At 52.1% G+C, this 16230-nt stretch overlaps 1 protein-coding gene across 1 annotated transcript in view; it reads left to right on the top strand.

Annotated features, from left to right (window-relative positions):
* The window catches only part of LOC147125064 (endothelin receptor type B-like), a 42680-nt gene that overhangs the window by 7649 nt on the left and 18801 nt on the right, over positions 1-16230 (top strand). The gene's annotated exons all lie outside the window — the stretch shown is intronic.

Consider the following 16230-nt stretch of genomic DNA (forward strand, 5'->3'; position numbering starts at 1 on the left):
GGCAGCCAGGAACGATTTGTACATGGCAAGGACGTCTCATGTATACCGTGGACGTTGGAGAGAGCATTGTAAGACGCCATGCTGACCAGATTCTAGAGTCACTGGAAAACGTCAACTCCACACCACGATCTGATACACCTGGTAATGAAATCGACGTACCAATTGCAGCTACCGCAGAATCGGTGATATTGGAAGCAGATGAACCAAACAACGACATTGATCCCGACTCAACCTTGCCAGAGGAACCTGATACCCCAAAGAGGCGTTATCCAGACAGAATCAGGAAGCCTCCTCAAAGACTGAACTTATAATTGCTTAAACTTAACCAATGTATCTAGCAACCGTAATTGTGATTGTAATTAGTTATCATTTAGTTGTTAAATGAATGTTATGTACTGTTTATCTAAAAAGGGGAGGAATTGTTGTGTATGTACCTTTAAGAGAAGAACTGGTCTCAGACTGCAGTACCGGCAGTGACCACCCCTGTATAAAAGGCGCTAGTAAGCCTCTGTAGTTTCAGTTTCCCGATTGACTCCTTTCAGTAAAGACTTGTTTTGTTCAACTCCTGCTGTCCGTGTCTCAATCATACACGGGCATAATAATAACCTCATCGTTATTCTTACCGCAAAATCTGGGCCATTCAATGCATGTCAATGGTGAGGCAGACAGCAAAATGCCATTTTCACAACACTAATGTTGGAGCAGTGCAACTCGGACAGCAACCTTTGGATATTCACCTTTAACTACACATCTGCTCCTCGCCTGAAGTTGCTGTACCATTTATGCATAAATAACGGCGCACACCAATTGCCTCACCATTATTTTGACAGCAAATTCTGGTCAATTATGTTTTACATCTCCATAGGGTACACAACACATATAGTAATAATGAGGATTAATAAAAGCACTAACAGGTCCTGCTCTCCTCTGCCAAAACTGCTCATTACTTCAGCATCATCTGGAATGAAAATATAACCCCCAGCTTCTCTTCTCCACTACAAACCGTCTCCTCCACCCTCTCCCCTGCCTCCTCCACCCTCTCCCCTGCCTCCTCCACCCTCACCTCCAACAACAAGTACGAAGAACTCATGGACTTCTTTGCCACAAAGATCAAGACCATTCATTCAGCTGCCTCTGCCACTTCCCTCCCTCCCCCAGCCCACAGGGCCAAACTTCCCCAAGTTTCGCCACACCCTAGCCCTGAACTCCCATCTTTCTCTAGTTCCTCTCCTATCTCCTGTCATGCACTCTCCAAGCTCTTCTTGTCCATGAAACCCACCTCTTGCTCCCTCAACCCTATTCCCTCCAAACTGCTGACCACCCAACTTCCCTTCTTGGCCCCCATGTTAGCTGATATTGTTAACAGTTCCCTCTCCTCAGGTACTGTCCCCCTCCTCTTCAAATCTGCAGTCATCACCCTTCTCCTCAAAAAACACACCCTTTAACCCCCCCTGTCCCTGCAAACTACCACCCCATTGCCAACCTCCCTTTCCTCTCCATGTTTGAATCTCTCCATTCGGGTTTCCACCCCTACCATAGTATTAAAATGGCCTTATCAAAATCAGAAATGGCATTCTATGTGACTGTGACCGTGGTAAACTATCCCTCCTCGTCCTTCGCGACCTGTCTGCAGCCTTTGATACGGTTGACCACAGCATCCTCCTCCAACACCTCTCCTCCATCATCCAGGGGCGCTAACAAGAGGCGTAAAGCAACCCAATTTCTCCCCCTTAAGCTTTAGTTTAGAAAGAACGCAATTAAGGGGGGGACCTTAGCAAAACATGTAGGCCTAGAAATTCAGTTGCGTTCGCCAGCCGTTAACGCCATAAGAGGGGTATATTTCCAGCGCTAGGCACTTAGCGCCCGGGCGCAGGCCGATCTGCGCCTACGCCCAAATTCAGTAGACATTTAGCGCTGGCGCAAAGTGTTTGCGCCCGCTCAGCTGCGCGCGCAGCTTATGACATCATTTCGTCGTGCAACGCTGTTTGTGCGCCCCAAACCGGAAATTCAGTGGCGCCCGCCCAATGTGGGCGTGGCGCTGTTAAGAACTGTGAAGTGGAACGCAACAGAGGCCCTGTGGGCCTCGGGGAGCGCTAATTAAAGGGCACTTACACTGACATATAAAGCCCAGCCATTTTGCTGCAATGACTTTACTGCTTTGGATTTCTGGACAGAGACCAAGGAACAGAGCTTACTGATTTGGGACAACATAGGAGAGGTATTTTTGGCTTCTGGCCAGAGCTTTGACATTTGAATCATTGTGATTTCACTGTTTGCAAGTTTATTATGGGGGCTGTATGGGGTTCCAACCCTCAGTTGCAGCATTATGTGCGAAGGGCTCGCAGACGCTGTGTGAGAGGGCCAGCCATGCCTAGACGCAGAGGGGCCATCAGGCGTCGGCAACGTAGGCCTTACCCACTCAGGCAATACCGGCAGCAGGTGTCCTATCTCACCATGACTGCGGCGCATTGTGTTAAGAGGCTGCGCTTCAGAAGGGAGGTGGTTGCAGAGATCTGCCAGCTGCTTCAAGAGATCTGCGTCCACAGCTGATGTGCAGGACGTCTCTCTCGGTGGAAGTGAAGGTCACGGTGGCTCTGAACTTTTATGCAAGCGGCTCCTTCCAAGCCGCTGCTGGGGACATAGCGAACATCTCCCAGTTCGCCGCGCATCGCTGCATCCGGCAGGTCACCGATGCACTTTTCGCGAGGAGACACCAATTCATCTCCTTCCCCATGACCCTAGAGAGGCAGGAGCAGCGTGCAGTCGGATTTGGCAGGATCACGGACTTCCCCATGGTGCAGGGCGCCATTGACTGCACACATGTGGCTATGCGGGCACCTATCGACAATGCCGAGGATTACCGCAACCGAAAGGGCTACCATTCCCTCAATGTACAGCTGGTGTGTGACCACAGGCAGCGCATCCTAGCTGTCAATGCCCGCTTTCCAGGAAGCAGCCACGATGCATTTATCCTGCGCCAGACTACTGTGGCTGACATGTTCGAGGCACAGCCTCCACCAAGGGGATGGCTTATTGGAGACAAGGGCTACCCTTTGTGTACATGGCTCATGACCCCGCTCCGCGCGCCCAGGACCCCAGCGGAGGAGGCATACAACGAAAGCCATCAAGCCACAAGGAACATCATAGAGCAAACGATTGGCGTCCTCAAGCAACGGTTCCGCTGCCTGGATCGTTCCGGCGGATCTCTACAGTATTCGCCGGATAGAGTCTCCCAGTTCGTCGTCGTGTGCTGCATGCTGCACAACCTGGCTATCCGCAGGACTCAGGCACTGCCACCTGACGTTGCACCACCACCTCAGGAGGACGAGCAGGAGGACCATGAGGAGGAGGAGGAGGAGGAGTACAAGCCCAGGAGGGAGCCACAAGGTCCAAGGGCCGTCCGCCGGCGGCTTATTGAATGACACTTCTAGGCCCCCTGTCAGGGAATGGCCTGTGGCAATGAACGCACCTGAATGCAGCCGCTCCGCAAGCCCTCAGCCGCTTAACGCAACAACCACTTGAAACATGACACCTGGACATGCTGAATAAATAAAAAGCTTTATTTTACAAACTCAGGGCCCTTCCCACACGAAACAGAAAAACAGACGAGACCCCCAAAAAACAGTCAAAAACATCTGTCACTCCCACAACCTGGGGAGTAATAACAAAACTTGCCCATCCAATTGGCCTTCATCATCGGCCTTACAAAAATAAGCCCCCCCCTCCACAACACAAACACCCCCATAAAAACAAAAAATGCCTTCATCTTCGGCCTTACCAAAATAAGCCCCCCCCAGAACACAAACACCCCTATATAAAAAAACCCGCTATCACCACACTCTACTGGGTGTGCCGAGAGGGCGAGTCCTTATGCAGGCTTCTCCGGCCCCTGCCCGACCTGCTGCTCCGCCTCAACCTGGGCCCTGTGGGTGTGGCAAGGCTGGGGGAAGGCTCATGAGGGCCACAATGCGTGACGGCAGATGCCCTTGGGGGTCGGCCTAGACGAGGCCCGGCCCGGGAGGGGCCGGCTGCTGACTGCTGCAGCTGTGGCTGGCCAGCATCAGTCTCAGCAGCAGCTCGTCGCACCTTGGCTGGGGTAGTGGCAGTGTCGGCTGCACCAATGGGGGCAAGCTGGCTGATGCCAGGCGCGCGCTGTTCGCCAGAGACACTGGCACTCGGCCGGGCTGGCAGTACAGCAAGCGCAGCAATCTGGTGGAGGCCAGACCGCTGTGCTACAGCAGGGCGGCGGGTGCCCTGGCGATGCCTCCGCGCCACAGCGAGTGTGGCAGAAGTGAGTGCCCGAACTGCCCTGGTATGTGCCCGCATCAGATCTGCCAGTGTCTGGACGGCACCACTCATGGACTCGCGACTCGCGTCCTGCGCTGCCGCGTGTTGCTGGACACCCCTGTCCTGCGCTGCCGCGAGTTGCTGGACACCCCTGTCGTGTGCTGCCGCGAGTTGCTCGACCCCCCTGGCCTGTGATTCCCCGAAAGCGACCACACTATGAGCCAGGGACTCAATGGCCTGAGGCAACTGTCCCACAACCCCCATGAACTCCTTATGGCGCCGCTCCGATGCCGCGGACATCTCATCAAGGAGGCGCACCTCCTGGGCGAGGACCGTCTCCGGACTGGAGGGCGGACTCTCCCTCTGGGGAGAAGGCCGCCGAGCTGCCCGACCCTTCCCGCGTGCCTCGACCCCACTGGGCCCAGGAACTGCCCTCCCCTGCAACACTTCCCCCCTCTGGGGAGAAGGCCGCCGTGCTGCCCGACCCTTCCCGCGTGCCTCGACCCCACTGGGCCCAGGAGCTACACCCCCCTGCAACACTTCCCCCTGCCTCTCCTCCAGGCCAGACGTCTCCCCTCCATTGCCATCCCCTGGCGCGGATGAGGGTTCCCCCGATGTGCCGCCTTCCTCCTGGTCCTCGTCGTCCTCCTCCTCCAAGGGCCTGGCACTCTGAGCTTCAGGGACCACCTCCTCCTCACCAGCTGAAAGCAGGAAGGCACAAGAGTAGCTTTAGAGTGAGGACAGGGCATCAGCGAGGGAGGCATGAGTGGTGGCATTATGCGCATTGGTCGGACAGTGGGAAGGATGTAGATCTGAAGCGCAAGGGCAACGAGAGAGGTCCAACCGGTCATGTCCTTACCAGTGGGTCCCAGTACAGGGTCCGCATCTCCAATGGCAACAGGGCCAGTCACCCGGCCACGCATGAGTCGAGCCACGCTCTCCTCCAGCTCACTGAGCGTCTGGTACTGGGGACGGCCTCCCCCGGTGGCAGACTGGCTCCTCAAATTCCGCGCCAGCTTGGCCTGCAAGAGAAAGGACGGCCTCTAAGTACAGTGTGGTGCCCTGTTGCTGTGTGCACTGCCTCCCATGGTCGAATAGCTTGGCCAGTGTGGTGCCCTGTTGCTGTGTGCACTGCCTCCCATGGTCGAATAGCTTGGCCAGTGTGGTGCCCTGTTGCTGTGTGCACTGCCTTCCATGGTCGAATAGCTTGGCCAGTGTGGTGCCCTGTTGCTGTGTGCACTGCCTCCCATGGTCGAATAGCTTGGCCAGTGTGTTAAGTGCAGAAAGTGCTATTGATGATCATGCCAGTGCCATAGCTGCGGGAGGAGGGCTGGCCATTAGGCCTTTGAGGTCCCTTTGCCCATAATGTGAGGTGCACATGCAAGGATGAGGAGGACACTGGAAAGGGTACTCACCTTCACCATCCGAGTGAGGTCGTTGTACTTCTTGCGGCATTGGTCCGCACTCCTGGGGACATCGCTGGTGGATGACACCCTGTGGGCGATTTTCTTCCAGGCTCTCCTGTACTGCCTCCTGGGAGCCTTCTTGCCACTGTCCGGGCACAAGATCTCTCTTTTCTTTTCCACACCATTAACCAGCACCCTCAAAGCATGCTGGGAGAAGCGCTGCGCTCGTTCACGGGCCTTCTCCATGGCTTCAGGCGCTATTTGGGTCCACCAGCAGTGTTGAGGCCTAGCTGCAGGGCTCCACTATGCAGGGCGTGGCAGCAGTCAAAGTCGACCCTTCCCCCTTTAAGAGCTGGCCGGCGTCAGGGTGTCTGCTGTCAATCAAAACATGACCGCACCTGCGCTGCGCCCGGCCTCGGCGTTATCAGTCCGCATCGCCGGCTTAGCGCCTGAAGGTAGCAGTGCAACGCCAGTTTCAGCGCTCGCCCAAACTCTTGGCCAAATCTACTGAATTTCGGCGAAGTGGCCTACACTTTCCGGCGGGCGCTAACTTTAGCGACCGCCCGACTTTACCGCCCCAAAAGTGGCCAGACTGAATTTCTAGGCCGTACGTTCTTAACTGGTATAGATGAACAAAACCCATACTTAAAGTATGCCAAAACAGTAGGATCAAAGGACATAAATAAAAATGAGTGAAAGTAAATTTGGAATAAATATCAAGAAAAATATACTCAGAATGATAAATCTACCAAGCAGGGTATTTGAGGGGAAAACATTGAGGCTAGTGAGATTTCCATCCAAAACAGGCAGACACACTTAATCATGTTTGCTGTTACTAAATGCAACTTTTACTTAAAAAAATCAGATCTGCATGAAACAACATTGCAATAGTTCCTTCTGCACCAGATAATGGATCAGTTGCAGAAAAAACCTTTCCTGATGGCCAGTCTATTGGCTTTAAGGTAGTTTTCAAATCAGAGTGTCCCTTAAACTGTGCTTACTGTAGTGTATGTGCTTTAAGTCAGAACTACTTTTTACAGCTCCTGCATACTGTAGTACCGGCAGTAACCACACCGGTATATAAGCTGTGCGCATGCCTCTGTACTCCAGTCTAGAGATTGCCCTCCTCCAGTAAAGACCTGTTATTTGTTTATGTACAGCATCCGTGTAATTATTTATCCACTGAACCACGGATCTAACAGTGGCGACGAGTGTTGATGCGAATCTAACTGCAACATAAAAAAAAAATAGTCGAGTCCAGGAACACGGGCGTCAACCGCGAACAACCGCCCAGCAGTCAGGCAGAGATCCAACTTCACTGGGGAGGCTGTGGAGAGCCGGGCTTGGTTCCCCAGCCACAACGAGCAGTAAGAGACTGACGACAGGTCCAGAGCAGACCCTTCCCGAGCAGCGGCGGCTGGAGCCGACCGATGGCAGAGAGAGAGAGCCGGGCAGCGTCGACGGGATAAAAAAAAGGGTGACGAGAGCAGGGCGCAGCCAAGGGTTGATCACCGAGCGGCGTTGAGGAAAAATACTGCAAAACCGGAGAGAGGGTAAGAAACAGCCAGGTTCTAGACTGAGCGGCGTCGACAAATATCAAGAGAAGAACGCGCAGAGCACAGCCAGGGATCATGGGCTGATCAGGGTCCGCGGGGCGAAGCAAGGGGAGATGCCATTGAGCCGCGGAGAAGCAGGGAGAGCACGGGAGACACCATTGAGCCGCGGAGAAGCAGGGAGAGCGCGGGAGGCGCCATTGAGCCGCGGAGAAGGAAGAGCGCGGGAGACTCCATTTTGCGAAGCCGCAGCGGAGAAGACGGGCGAGCGCGGGAAGGAAGGAAAGCGCGGGAGACGCCATTTTGTGCCAGCGGAGAAGAAGGGGAAGCGCGGGAGGCGCCATTGGTGATAGTTAACGCACAACCAAGGATGCCAAAGAGTGGCAGTATCTCTACGTTCGACAATGAAGTCGAAGATTGGGCGACATATGTGGAACGCATTGAGGTGTACTGCAGGGCGAATGAAGTGCCAGATGCTAATAAAGCACTGGTTCTGTTAAATTCCATGGGTGCAAAAACTTATGGGTTACTGCGAAATCTAATAACCCCAGAGAAGCCAGTAAACAAGAATTTTGAAAGCATAGTAGAAATCCTACAGGACCACTTAAACCCCACACCGCTGCTGATAGCAGAACGATTTAAGTTCCATAAAAGGAACCAACACAAAGACGAAAGCAATGCTGAGTACCTAACGGAACTGCGCAAGCTATCGAAATACTGCCAGTTTGGAGCGGGACTAGCAGACACGTTAAGGGACAAGTTTGTGTGTGGGCTACAAAGTGAAGGAACCCAGAAACGGCTTCTAGCAGAAAAGGACCTTACGCTGGACAAAGCTTTCAGTATGGCAGTATCACACGAAGCAGCCGCAAGGGGCGCTGCAGAGATACAACGGAGACCGCAAGAATATGACACCAACGAAATGACCTATGGAACAGGGAAGTGCTATCGCTGCGGCAGAACAACACATGACCAGAAAGATTGTTGGTTCAAGGACCAAGTGTGCAGACAGTGTGGGAAAGCAGGACACATAGCAAGAGTCTGCAGGTCTGGGAAGAAAACCAACAGTAAGAAATCTCCACAGGAGAAGTACAAAAAGGTACACCAGGTGATGGACAGTGGTTCAGACGAACAGAAAAGTGACACAGACTCCGGAAGCAAGGAGCTGGGTTGTCTGAAACTACATAATGTAACCGAAATGGAGGATCACCAGACTGGGTTACACTCAAGATAGATGGAGTCCAAGTGGAAATGGAATTGGACACAGGGTCAGCTCTAACAGTCATAAATCAAAGAGACTACAAGCGGCTATTTTCACACATACCCTTGAAAGCTACAGAGATTGTCTTGAAGACGTATACGGGGCAAAAAGTCTACCCCAAAGGAAAAGTAAGGGTGAAAGTGACATATAAAGGTCAGGAAATACCTAAAATGGATATATATGTATTGCCAAATGGAGGACCACCACTGCTAGGACGTGAATGGATCCGGAAGATACATTTAGATTGGCATTCCATACAGGCACTGAAGGTGGAGGCCAAAAAGGATGACGAAGTCACACCTGGACAACTGTCAAAAATGCTAACTGATGCAAAAGAAGTGTTCCAGGAGGGACTAGGAACACTAAAAGGAATAACAGCAACAATTAAAATAGAGAATAATGCAAGCCCAAAGTTTCTGAAGGCCAGACCAGTGCCTTATGCGATTAGACCAGCGGTTGAAGCAGAGCTGGAAGGGTTGGAACATTCAGGAGTACTATCCAAAGTGGACTGGAGCGAGTGGGCTACACCCATCGTTCCTGTAATGAAGAGGTCGTTGAGTAATATGCCTGGGGAACCAAAGAAGGTCCGCGTCTGTGGGGATTTTAAGGTGACAGTGAACCCAGTCCTTCACACGGTGCAATATCCGCTTCCACGAATTGAGGATATTTTCGCCTCGCTATCTGGTGGTAAACGCTTCACAAAAATTGATCTAGCCCAGGCGTACTTGCAAATGGAGGTAGAAGAAGCTTCAAAACATTACCTTACGATCAACACCCATAAAGGTCTCTATCAATACAACCGGCTGGTGTTTGGAGTAGCCTCGGCTCCGGCTATCTGGCAAAGGGCGATGGATCAGGTCCTGCAAGGGATTCCAGGGACCCAGTGTTATTTGGACGACATCTTGGTCACGGGCGAAAGTGACGGTGATCACCTTGCTAACTTGGAGAAGGTGCTCGCCAGATTAAAGGAATATGGGCTACGAGCTAATCGCCACAAGTGCGAGTTTTTCCAGAAACAGATCTCGTATTGCGGCCACGTCATCGATGAAGAGGGGTTACATAAGTCCCCTGACAAGATAGAGGCAGTAGTGAAGGCTCCAGCACCGGAAAATGTGTCACAACTGAGGTCGTTCCTCGGGCTGGTAAACTATTACCACAAGTTCTTACCAAATTTGTCTACGGTATTACACCCGCTGAACACCCTACTGCAAACAGGGGTACCATGGAAGTGGGATGACGAACGTAGACGAGCTTTCCAGAAGTGTAAAGAATTGATCACATCAAAAGAGGTGTTGGCCCATTTCAACCCAGCACTACCAATTCGTTTGGCATGTGATGCATCACCCTATGGTATTGGAGTGGTGCTGTTGCACAAATTCCCGGACGGTTTGGAGAGGCCAGTGGCCTTTGCGTCTCGGTCTCTAACCTCAGCCGAGCGCAACTACGCCCAGATTGACAGGGAGGCCCTCAGCCTAGTATGGGGAGTAAAAAAATTCAACCACTATCTGCATGGACAGAAGTTCACCTTGCTGACTGACCACCAACCACTTGTCTCCATCTTTAATCCTAAGAAGGGCGTGCCAGTAATGACTGCACAGCAGTTACAAAGATGGTCCCTGGCCTAGAAATTCACTAGCCTTAGTGCCGCTTTTGAGGCGCTAGAGGGACTAGCGCCAGAGTTATGGCCATTTGAAAAATTGAGTGGGGCCCTAAAGCGGCGTTGCACCGGTAGCGCTGCGCCGGCACCGATGACGTCATCGGTGTGCGCAGCGTCCCGGTTGCCGTGGTAACCCGCCCGAACTCCGAAATTGAGTTGCGGCCGCCTCGCCCGTGGCAGCTGCAAGCAACGTTCTGTAAAAGGTGCCTTGCTGAAGTTAGCGCCGGCGCATTAAGGTCGCGCGGCGGCCGGCCGCTTCCCCGGCGGCCGCCTGCCCGCACCTCCCTCCCCGGACTCCTCCAAGACCCCCCGCGGCACAGATGCGTGTGGGCCGCGAGCGCGGCACTTCTCCGAGGTGCCGGGCTCATTTTTATTCAGCCGTCAACGGCCAGCGGTCAGGTGCAGGCAGCTCCTCCTTAACGGAAGGAGGAGGCCTGCACTTCCCCAGCCTGCCGCACCGCATCGGGCGCCGCAGCGCCGGAACAGCGCCGCAATGGGGCAGGTAGCGCCCATTGGGAGGCGCTGAAACCCTCCAGTAGCGCCGGCAGCCGTTTGGGCGCGGCGCTACTGAATTTTTGGCGCGCGCAGGGGGACTTAGCGCCGGCACTAACTTCCGGCGCTAAAGCCCTGGCTGCGCCAAAACCCAATTTCTAGGCCAGGTTTCTAGGGGCGAATCAATATGAAATAGAATATAAAGGCACGAGACAGTGAACTTTACTTATGTCCCAAACTGTAGTTCATTAGCAGCAGAGAGCACTAAAGGGGAAAGTGCAATACTGAGTGGGCCTAGTTCATGCTTTTAACAATTTGAATATAACTTGGCATTCTTGTTTTTCAATCCATCTGTGAATGATTTGGGAGATTCTGTATCTGTATAGAATCTTACAGATTTGGAACGGAATGTCAGTTTATTTTTTTTTAGTGAAACTCAGGGCAGCACGGTGGCATAGTGGTTAGCACTGTTGCCTCACAGCGCCAGGGACCTGGGTTCGAATCCGGCCTCGGGCGACTGTCTGTGTGGAGTTTGCACATTCTCCCCGTGTTTGCGTGGGTTTTCTCCGGGTGCTCCGGTTTCCTCCCACAGTCCAAAGATGTGCGGGTTAAGTTGATTGGCTATGATAAATTGACCCTTAGTGTTAGGGGGATTAAATACGTGGGGTTACAGGGATAGGGTGGGATATGTGTTGGTGTAGGGGTTACGGGGATCGGGTGGGATATGTGTCGGTGCAGGCTCGATGGGCCGAAATGGCCTCTATCTGCACTGTGGGGTTTCTGTGATTCTGTGATTGTGACAGCATGGGAACGCTGATGGGCTATCGCGCCTGCCACTGCCTACTGTGGAGGAAGCACCAGCAGTGGACCCTATCGAGATATTTTATTCGTCGATAATTGAACGATTGCCAGTAACAAACGCGGATATAGAGGAGACCCGCAATGATCCGACGCTGTCACGGGTATATGAATTGACGGTGAGGGGATGGCCAACACATGGCGACTCACTGTTGCCAGCTTTCTCATCCAGAAGAGAACAGCTGTCAGTATGCCAGGGGACATTGATGTGTGGATCCAGAGTGGTGATTCCACCCAAGTTAAGGGAGAGAGTGCTAAATGAGCTACATGAAGGTCATCTGGGGGGAGTGAAAATGAAAAGCCTAGCTAGGGCTTATGTGTGGTGGCCGGGAATCGATCAACAAATCGAAGACCTAACTAAGAGCTGCTTAGGATGCCAGAAGGTCCAAAATGCACCACCACATGCCCCTCCACACCCATGGGAGTGGCCCTCCTCTCCATGGCAACGGATGCACATTGATTTCGCTGGTCCATTCATGGACTCAATGTTCTTAATAGCAGTGGATGCTCATTCAAAGTGGCCTGAGGTGATAAAGATGTCTTCAACCACTACAGCAAAAACGATTGCAGTCCTACGGACCATATTTGCCAGAAACGGGTTGCCAGAGCAGATCTGCTATGATAATGGACCACAGCTTGTGTCCGATGAGTTCCAAAAATTCATGAAAAGGAATGGGGTAAGGCATTACACATCCGCCCCGTATCATCCAGCCACCAATGGATTGGCTGAGAGGTTCGTACAAACCTTTAAGAAGGCGATAAAGGCCATGTGCGATGAGGAAATTCCACTACAGCATAAGATGGACAATTTCTTATTAGCCTACCGAAACGCGACACATGCAGTTACCAACCAGACCCCGGCCATGATGTTCTTTAACCGAAGGTTGAGATCTCGTCTGGACTTGCTCAGACCAAATGTGCGAAGAAATGTTGAGGACAAACAATTCCAGCACATCGAGAAGCCGACAAGGTGCTTCAATGTAGGGCAACCAGTCTTGGCTCGGGACTATCGAACAGAGAAGTGGCAACCCAGAACAATATGTACAAGGCAGGGGCCATTAATGTACACAGTGGATGTCGGGGAGAACATTGTGAGACGCCACGTCGATCAGATCTTAGCATCACAGGAATGCGTCAACCCCATGTCTCGAGTACCTGGGGATGAACCCGACATACCGGTAGTATCTACTTCAGACCCAGTAGCAGTGGAACCCGATGAACTACCCGATGAAAGGGGGTCAGAATTGCCTTTGCACCAAGAACAAGAACCTCCGGAAAGGCGCTATCCCGAAAGGGTCAGGAAGCCGCCCCAAAGACTTGAGGCCTAGAAATTCAGTATAGCCACGTTCGGGGCGCTACAGTCGGGCGGCCGCTAAAGTTTGCGCCCGGCGCAAGTTCGCGCCACCTTCGCCGATATTCAGTCGCATCACTCCAAGAGGTTGCTGCTGCGCTAAAACAGGTGATGCACGACTATCATTAGGTGCTAAGCCGGCGATCCGGGGTGATACCCCCGAGGGCGGGCGCAGCGCAGGTGCGGCGAGTTGCTGATTGACGGCAGTCAGCTCTTAAAGGGGGAGGGTGGACTTGTCTGGCTGCCATGCCCTGCGCACTGCAGCCCTGAAGCAAGGCCTGACCAATGCTGGTTCATCAGTTCTACGCCCTGGACCATGGTGAAGCCCGCTATTCTTCCAAATCCCATTGTACGCTCTTGCTGCTTGTCCAGGGTCATGGGGAAGGAGGTGTACTGACGTCTCCTTCTGAAAAGGGCATTGTTCACCTGTCGGATGCAGCAATGTTCCGCGAACTGGGAGATGTTGGCAATGTCCCCAGTAGCGGATTGGAAGGAGCCGGTGGCATAGAAGTTGAGAGCCACCGTCACCTTCACTGCCACCGACAGAGACGTCCTGCTCCTCAGCTGTGGCTGCAGATCTCTGCGAAGCAGGTGGCAGATCTCAGTGACCACCTCCCTTCTGAATCGCAGCCTCCAAACACACTGCTCCTCAGACATGTTCAGATATGAGAACTGCTGGCGGTATACCCTGGGTGGGTAAGGCCTCCTGTGCCGACACCTGTTGGCCCTTCTCCGTCTGGTCATGACTGGCACTCTCTCACGGCGTCTCTGATCCCTTTGAATGCAATGCAGAAAGCCAACGTTTCCACCCATTGTAGCCCCCATTACAGTATATGTGGCGACTCAAGGCTATGGCACTGAAAGTGAAATCCAATGCAAAGCTCTGGCCTGAAGCCAGAAGTACCTGTGCGAGCACTGAGTCAAAGCAGAAAGCTCTCTGCCTTTGTCTCTCACACAGGATTGGCACAAAATGGCTGTCACTTATAATGCAGGAGTCCCCTTTAAATAGCGCCCCCCGCACCCCGCAGCGACTGGGAACCGTTCCCCTCTATCAGTCGCTGGGGGCGCCAGGCGCAAAGAAGGGCAGCGCCACTGAAGTTCCGGTTTGGGGCGCACAAACGGCGTTGCACGATGAAATGACGTCAGGATCTGCGCATGCAGCTGAGCGCGCGCAAAGACTTTGCGCCGACGCTAAATCTCTAGTGAAGTTGGGGAGAGGCGCAGATCGCGCTGCGCCCGGCCACTAGCCGCCTAGCGCCCAACATCTCCTCCTCCTAAGGCGCTACCGGCTGGCGCAAGCAACTGAATTTCTAGGCCTGAATCTATAAATGGACTTTTGTTATTGAATGTACATGTAAAAATGTAATTGTTCTTTGAATATTAAGGGGGTATTATTAATCTAAAAAGGGAGGAATTGTAGTGTATGTGCTTTAAGTCAGAACTACTTTTTACAGCTCCTGTATACTGTAGTACCGGCAGTTACCACACCGGTATGTAAGCTGTGCGCAAGCCTCTGTACTCCAGTCTAGAGATTGCCTTCCTCCAGTAAAGACCTGTTATTTGTTTATGTACAGCATCCGTGTAATTATTTATCCACTGAACCACGGATCTAACACTTACCCCAAACTTTTCAAAAGCTGAAGAGTAGAAGGTTCGTACTGAAACAGACTGGTCCTGTTTCTGGAGGGGTATCATTTGATGCATGCATGCTGCTCACAGCTCTGGAGGATGATGGTCTAATGCAATTTTTTGAAAGATTTTTCACTTTCCACTTCATAGCTCAATCTGCTTCTTTGTTGTATGTGTGTGCACGTGAAAATTTAAAGTGAATAATTTAAAGACAGAAAACTGTATTGTACTGTACATGGAAACAAAACATAAAAAGGACAAATGGGATTCTGCATTTTCTATCTAGAGGCCTTGAATACAAAGGTGATGATGAGTATGGTTAGACCTCAGTTGCAGTACTGTGTGCCATTTTGGCAATCCAATTTAGAAAGGATATTGGAGCCATAAAAAGTGCAATGTAGACTTTTTTTTATTATTCATTCTCGGGGTGTGGGCATATCTGGCAAAGCCGGCATTTATTACCCATTCCTAGCTGCCCTGAGAAGGTGGTGGTGGGCCTTGTTCTTGAACTGCTGTAGTGCATGTGGTGAAGTTGCTCAATGATGTTAGGTAGGGAGTTCTTGCATTTTGATACAACAATGATGAAGGAATGAATGATTATTATTAGGATGATAACAAGGATGAGAGGATTTGACAAGAGGCTTCAACAACTAAAGTTATATTTATTGGAAGGTTAATTGAGGATCTATAGAAGTGTTCAAAATTACGTGATAGGGTAAATATTGAAAGATTATTTCCACTGATCAGTGACTCAGTAATAAAGGAAGCTAAACTCAAAATTAGTGCTAGAAGCATAAAGTGGCATTTTCTTTTATGTGAAGTTATTAGGATATGGAGGCCCCAAAAATCTACAACAGTTCTGCCGTACTTCTGCCATAACTTTAGCAGGGGTGTGCCAGAATGGTAGGAAACTAGGCCAGGTCACAGATACTCCAGGCTGGATATTAACTCGGAGGTGGGGAGGGAGCGGGGGGCCTGCTTTGAGGTCGGGAAACCCGGGAGGACGGGTTTACCACAGGTCCTGCTAACTTTAACAGCAGGATCTGATTAGCATTTTTTATCTCCGTTTCCCAGCCTCAGCCAGCCAGATTGAAAGGCTGGTTGGCTGATGGGCGGGTAGGCCTTCGGCACCAGGCTGCAGCCAGGGAATATAGAGGAGCGAGGGATTGGAAAGGCTGGGGGTTGGGGGGAGGGCGATCAGAGGCCAGAGAAAAGATCGGGGTCCAGAGTAGAGGGGAGATCGGAGGTCAGAGGGAAGATTGGAGGCCGGGGTCAGGGGAGATCGATCAGAAGAGTCGGGGGGGGGAGATCAGAAGAGTCGGGGGGGGGGGGAGATCAGAAGAGTTGGGAGGAGATCAGAAGGGTCGGGAGGGGTGTCCGATCACCCGAGGGGTGGGTGAAGCAGGTAAACTGGATCGAGCACGTAAGTGGAAAGGCACTTACCTCCTGGATCCAGCAGTCCTCGCCTCCCTTTAGCCACTGGGTTTCCCGAGGCCCGGAAAACTCAGCCATCCAGGCTTAAATTTAAAAGGTGGTTAAATATGAGGCACGCAGCCTCATTATAATGTTTAAATTACTGACCCGCCTCGTGGGAGCGGGTTGGTTGCCCTCCCCCATCCTGCCTCTGTTAAAGCTGGAAGTGGGCGGGTTGTAAAGTGCTTTGGGGCATCCGGGAGCCATGAAAGGTGCTATAAAATGCAACTTCTTTCCTTTCCTTACTATTAGGGTGAAGGTGAAGA

The sequence above is a fragment of the Somniosus microcephalus genome, chromosome 1 (genome assembly GCF_052327205.1).
Source record: "Somniosus microcephalus isolate GS21.2 chromosome 1, FLI_Smic_1.0, whole genome shotgun sequence".
Classification (NCBI taxonomy): Eukaryota; Metazoa; Chordata; class Chondrichthyes; order Squaliformes; family Somniosidae; genus Somniosus; species Somniosus microcephalus.